The following is a 7,060-nucleotide window of genomic DNA, read 5'->3' as shown; positions in this document are numbered from 1 at the left end:
CTACAATTCTTTTTTAAAGAATAGCATTCTGTTCTAGTTTCATGTCTCATCTCTCTGAGGATATTAATTGTGGTTTCACTGATATTTTCTTCTTTCTGTATTGTCTCTTTCAACTGAAGTTCTTTTTCAATTTGTATCTCCATTTTTGTGTGCTTTTGCTGGAGTTTTCCCTCAAACAACTTAGAAATCTTTGGCTCTCCATTAATATTTAATAGTCAATCACTAAAAAAATTATAGGCTTTGGAACGATGGACTGTTTTTGCCAACTCACACTAGTGAGATTTGCTATATGGTAATCAGATGGCAGGCAAGCTTTTAACCTAAAGCCATTTGGTTTCTCCTGAGAAGAATTCAGCTATTTTCTGTCTGGATGTGTCTCATAGGCACCAGCATTCTGGAAAGAGAGTAAGGGAACAGGCTGAGGGTCCACCTCGTCAATTAGCACACTTTACTCATTCTTCTGTTTTCAACTCTGCTCTCTGACATACCTGGGGTTCTCTGGTATGAGATACTTCCTCTCCATTTTCCCAGAGACCTTGGTCTCTATGTATTGGGGAGGATGGATAGTTTTCTGGGTTCATGGAGAAGGTCTACCAGCTCAGTGTATAGATGATCAATCACTCTTCCTAATTTCAGTTACATATTTCATTTCTGCCTTAAGGGTTCCCAGGAAGAATCATGTTCAGAGCCTTTCCAGGGCTCTGAGGAGGTGGCTTGGTTCAATTCCTGCTAGTACCCCTATCCATAGGTGCTTAGGTGGCAGCTTTTTCAAATCTATTATCATTCTTCTGTCTGCTTTCCAACCTCCCAATATTATTAATGTTTCTCAACAGCTATTGTATCCTCTCACGTTCTCTGTCCCTGTGAATTTGTGGCTTTTTTCACTTATTTGTTGCACTTTAGAACAGGTTCAAGAGTAAGAGAATATTTCAAAACTGATCAATTTACTATCTTTACTTTATTTAGCTTATTCCTAAACTGTTTTCTCTAATCTTTTTTGCTCTAAGACTCTCAGATCCAAGATGTAGGAAACCCAGAGTTCATTTTTAGCTCTACTTTGTCATCAGCTGTGGTGAAGGTCACTGTCATGCCAATTTTCCAGCATGTAACACATCTGTAGTCTTCTCAAGGCAAGCTCTGCCTGATTCTTGCTGTTTCTGAATCCTTCAGCTTCCAGATCATCCAGGCAGAGATGATCAGGAAAGGAGGTGTGGGGTATCAGGAGAAGCCCAGAAAGAGCTCATCCCTGAAAAATGTGGGATTGAGGACACTGGGAGTATAATCTAGGCTTACCACATTTTATCTCATGTGAGTGTGTTTTCAAGAAACAGAAGAGGAAGTATAAGAAGAAAAGGAGAAGTAATAGCACATCATATCAAGAAATGGTAGATCTTGCAACATTAAAAAATGAGAGTAGATGGGTAGTAAGGAGGGCACGTATTGCATGGTGCACTGGGTGTTATACACAACTAATGAATCATTGAACTTTACATCAGAAACCAGGGATGTACTGTATGGTGACTAACATAATAAAAAAACCATTAAAAAAAAAAAAGAAAAGAAAAATAAATAAATAAATGAGAGTAGAAAACATAAGATAATTATTTAGGGACTGATTACAGAATTTATTGGAACAACTTTACCTAATTGTCAAGCAATTCAATAACAATTATGTGTCTCATTAAATAGGTGCCAAATTAACTTTGTGGAATGCACTATTTGACTAGAATAGTAAGCAGTCTACACATATGTTCAATATTTATTGTTTGTTGATGTTGTAATCAGCAGAGAAGGAGCCTGCTGACAGCTGGCTGCAGAAAGGCAAAGGGTATTAGTGCCAAGAACCCATGAGAAAGGTGAGGTATTTTTGGAGCTGCAGTTAACCACAGAATTCAGGACTGTCACACCACCATCGTGTGGCCGGGAGGCATTCAGCAAATCGAAGAACTAGATCCTTGGCTTGGAGTGGTGGACAAATCCGTACCTTCATCTCTTCTTATCTGTAAAATTGGAGAAATTAATAATAATAATAATAATAATAATAATAATAATACCTAGCTCTTAGGATTATTGTGAGGATTCAATGTCTAAAATAAAGTAATTGCTCAATAAATGTTGTTGCTATTATTTGTCTTTTTTTTTTAAAAAAGATTTTATTTATTTACTTGAGAGAGAGAGCACAAGCAGGGGGAGGGTCAGAGGGAGAGGGAGAAGCAGACTCCCTGCTGAACAGGGAGCCCAATGTGGGGCTCCATCCCAGGACCCTGGGATCATGACCTGAGCCACCCGGGTGCCCCAATATTATTTATCTTGGCAGGGACATTGTTATTGGAGTTGTAATTGTTATCATTATTTGTTTTCATGCTGTAGTGAAAGTAACCCGAGCATCAAGGATGGCTTAATGCAAACAAGGGAAGTGGTCAAGGTCAAGGTCTCGCTGCATCAGATTCCAAGGGGAAGAAACAAGGCTTAGTGAAAGTTAGAGGCCTAAATCCAGAGACAAATTTACAAATGATTGTTTTTCTTTTCTTTTTTATTTTAATGTTTTTTAATTATATTATGTTAGTCACCATACAGTACATCCCTGGTTTCTGATGTAAAGTTCGATGATTCATTAGTTGCATATAACACCCGTGCACCATGCAATACACGCCCTCCTTACTACCTATCACCGGCCTATCCCATTCCCCCACCCCCCTCCCCTCTGAAGCCCTCAGTCTGTAACAAATGATAGTTTTTCTTTTGGTGAATTCTTGCTTGAAGGCCAAATCTCCACCTCCCATCACACATCATATCTTTGTCCATCCTATGGTTCCTTTGTCCTTTTGTCCCCCAATGAATCAACAGTATCTAGAACAGTACTGGCGCATAATAGGTGCTTAATAAATAGTTGTTGAGGGATGGATGAGTGAAAGGCTGGCTGGATGATGAATTTAGCAGAAGAACTTGGTGGTTCTTCCGAGCATCAGGAGAATGCTCATGTCTCATGGTCACTTATAGCTTAAAATAATAAGAAAGAATATGGGTTGGCAGTTAGGGTTCTTCGATTTGGCAGTGTGCTCTAGTTGTGTTGTTTTTTTTAATCAGCATTTTGGCAGCTTTTATTGTACAGTGTTTGGATGATAAATGAGTACTTTCTCACAGAAAGGTAACACATGGCTCCTGCATTTTATGAAATAACACACCCTTCGTGTCATTGATGGATTTTTAGAATATATTCCAAAATTATAGAAATAAAAATGAGACTTTGCAAGGCTAAGCCAAAACTGAAAAGTTTTGGAGTGAATCCAGAACAATCTAGTCTTAGGCTTGAACACACTGGGGAACTAGAGCCCTAGATACACAGGAGCTTGTGATGTTGGGGAGTGGGCTGGGGACAGGATGGACGCCATCTTCCCAAAGAGCTGCAGCCTATAGAAGTCTCCACGATAAATGGGCCTGGCTGAAGAGGTTGTTGTTGAGTAAAACATTCCCAAAGTGATTAAAGAACAAGAGTAGGCAATGGTAGATTTGGATAAAAGTGTGGAGAACATTTATTTTGGAATAACAATAAGTTTGGAGAGACTCCAACCTCTGGGGGGAGAGAGAAGGAATGACAAAGGTCAGAGTAGTCAGAATAAGAAAGGGGGGCTTATGCAGGGGATGTGGGGCAGAGATACCAATAGAACCAATACCAATGGGCAGCACGTGGCCTAAAGGAACAGCTGTTTGCATATTCCATGTTAGTACCATTTTTTTCCAAATGGGGTCCATTTGCAGGGTCCCCTTGAAGAGCCTCAAACTGGTCTAAATATGCCAGGTATTTCTTTGGTACTTCAGGACAAGTGACTTCCATTTTACATAGGACTGAGAGATGCTTACTAGTATAGTAACCTGCTAAGAAAGCTAAGGGTTGCTAAACATAGTTATTTGTAAGCCAAACGTAATGCATATTAGAGTTGACAAAGCACCTAACTCAGTAGCCTACTGATAAGTCTAGTCGGCACTCAGTAGTGCATGTGCTGTGCAACTCGTATTGCACTCGCGGAATGATGATTGGAATTCCCACGCTCGTTTGAAGGGGCATTTTGTTTAATGGTGTATCATCAGTGTTTTATTGTATTGATTAAGATCTCCAATTACTCCCATTCTGGCTACTTAATGACAAGCTGTGAATTTAGCTTCATTGTTATAAATTTGCTTGTTTTTTATGTTAAAACATGTTGATTTGTTTTTTGTTTTATTATGTTGAAATAAAAAATAAACTGAGACCAGCCTTGAAAATTCTCTGAGCAGATGAAAACCAGCTTGGTCATACAAACAAAGCTTAATTCAGCTTATTTTGCAAGACCAGCTTGACCTGGGTCGTTTCTTGCTTATGCCTCTGGAAATCACAAAAAAACTTATACTGTTTTTCAAAATTGATATGAGGTAACCACTAGCCAATTCCCTATCATTTAAGAAAATCCTAATATTATTTTAATTCTAATTCTAATATTATGACCAATCACTGGGAAGAATGAACAATCATCGCTTTCTCATTATATTAGCAGGCTTGTAGCAATATATTCCTGAGTTTCATTCCATGTTTTGTTTTGAATGCTCCCTGTTTGCAAACCGTCTCTTTGGCGTATGCACAGTAAACCTTTACTAATTACTACTTTGGGAAGTTCTTTGTTTTACTTCTGTTATTCATAAACTTTTGACAATCAGAACATTTGCAAGTGGTGACACATATTTGAGACAACGGTATTTGTGGCTGACAGTTTTCTCTAAAATTGAGCTTTGACATGTGAACCGTCTACTCTATTTCTAGAGAAGATGTGTGTATGAAATCTACAATAAATGCTTGTAAAACGATAGTTCATCACTATTTTTTCTCCTACTGGAAAACGAGACTATTTGGTGGTGCTTGGGGGCATTATCCTACTTAAATGTACTATGGTTCAAGAACTTTGAGCTACAACGTTTAAACCCATAGCTTGATAAAACTTTTAACAAAGGGCAACTGCTTGTTGTATGTTAGTGACATTAAGGAAAATGTCCTAAAAGCTAAAATTCTTATGAAAATTATTATGTTATGATAAGAGTCTTAACGTCACTTCTGTTATCAAATACTAGGAAGTACTAGGTTTCGTGGTTCAGCAAGACTTGATTGCAAAGCATGATAGAGCAGCATCGGGCAGACAGAAAGAGGAGCAAGCAAAGAGCTGGTAAGCCTGGGGCTAGGGAAGCAAACATCTCTACAGCACTGGGTTTCTAAGAAGAGGTCACAATATCTGGGTATGTGAGCAACTCCAAGCTGACCCAGCTGGGTGGAAGGTATCATTCCCTACACTTCAGAGATGCTGATGCTGGGAGCTGCTTGAAGCCTGAATTCCAGCCCACAATCTTAGATCTCCAACTAGGCAATAGAATGGATGCCTCCGGATTATTTATATTCCAAGTCTGACTGCTCTCCACTGTGTTAGCAGGGTCACCAGGCTCAACTCAACCCAACAATAAATGGGACAACATGAGAAGGGAGGACAAGAAGGCTGACAATGAAGGTCTGAGGCCCAGAATAATTTTCTGAACCGGTTCAGGTGTTCTCAGTGGCTTTTTATGCAGGGACTCACGTAGTAGAAGAGGAAGAAAGGGAAAGAACAGGAGAGAAAAAAAATCCCCCAAAAAACAAAAAAAACAAAAAAAACAAAACAAAAAAACCCAAAAAAGCAAACCTCCCCAAAGCAACTCACTAGCCTCTCTTTTACGATTTGCCAAAATCCAAGATGACTCTATTTGGGGATAGACTTTGGGTTTCTTTTAAAGTACAACAGGACAAAAACTGAAGAACACCAAGAGTCAGAGAGCTGTGAGAGGATTTTTCTTCTTTTATTCTCACATCCAATCAAATACTAAATGTTCAAGTAATATTTGCATTGCTATCAGCCCTCAGCTGAAAGTGGAGGGCTTTGAGAGGCCGGAACCCTAGGACAGGTGCTTATTTAGACAGAAGGTGAGCACAAGGTCATTGTGCCCACCTGGGTACCTGTTCCAGCAAAGAGGGGAGGGTTATGACCTCTGTTATCACCTCCCCTGGAGCAGAAACCATGCACCCATGTGACATCTTCTCATAATTTTCCTTTGTTCAAAGTGCAAATGGAGATGTTTCTTCCCAGTTTATTTATAGAGGCACAAATATTAAAAGAACAAGAATTTCTTGAAAAAGAGTTTTAAGCAAGAAATTTGCAGGTGCTACATTTTGTCTTTCACTGGCGTAGGCTGTCTCCAGGGCAGGTGTGAAAAGATTGTGGCATATCTCTTTTACTAACAGTGGTCACAGCCCATCTGGGAGGAAAAATCAGTGCATGGTGATGCCAGACACCATAGGACTCAAATAGGAGATCTCCCGAGAGTGGCCCGTTTCCTTCTGTTCACGTTCTCATCTGCTACACTATCACCTCCTTTCACGCTAGAGCAGAAACTCCAGCAACGCAGGGATTTAAAAAAATTTATAAGGCAGGGATTTTTTTTTTTTGTCTGTTTTGTTCGGAGTTGCAATCTCAGTGCCTAAAACAGTACCTGACGTGTAGTCGGCATGCAATAAACATTTGTTGACTAAATGAATAAATGTCCTTCACCTCATGCATCATGGACGAAGATGATAGTAATAACTAACATTTCTTATTCTTTTACTATATATTTAGCAATATACTAAGCACTTTACATACATTATTTTATTTAATATTCACAACACCCACGAAATAGGTATTAATCATAATAATATCCTTCTCTCTTTATATTCTTTTTTTAAAAAGATTTGATTGTTTATTTGAGAGAGAGAGAGTACAAGTTGGGGGACGGGCAGAGCGAGAAGCAGACTTCCCGCTGAGCAGGGAGCCAGAAGTGGGCCTCAATCCCTCCCAGGACCCTGGGATCATGACCCAAGCCAAAGGCAGACGCTTAACTGATTGAGCCACCCAGGCGCCCCTTCACTTTATATTCTGAGGCTTAAGGGAATCTAGAAACTTCCCAAAGGAACTCAGCTAGGAAGTATCTCTCCATCACCACTCCACATTGTCCTCAAGCAGTTTACAAT

The sequence above is a fragment of the Ursus arctos genome, unplaced genomic scaffold, assembly GCF_023065955.2.
Source record: "Ursus arctos isolate Adak ecotype North America unplaced genomic scaffold, UrsArc2.0 scaffold_13, whole genome shotgun sequence".
NCBI lineage: Eukaryota > Metazoa > Chordata > Mammalia > Carnivora > Ursidae > Ursus > Ursus arctos.
The sequence above is the reverse complement of the archived record's forward strand: the minus strand, read 5'-3'. Positions refer to the sequence as shown.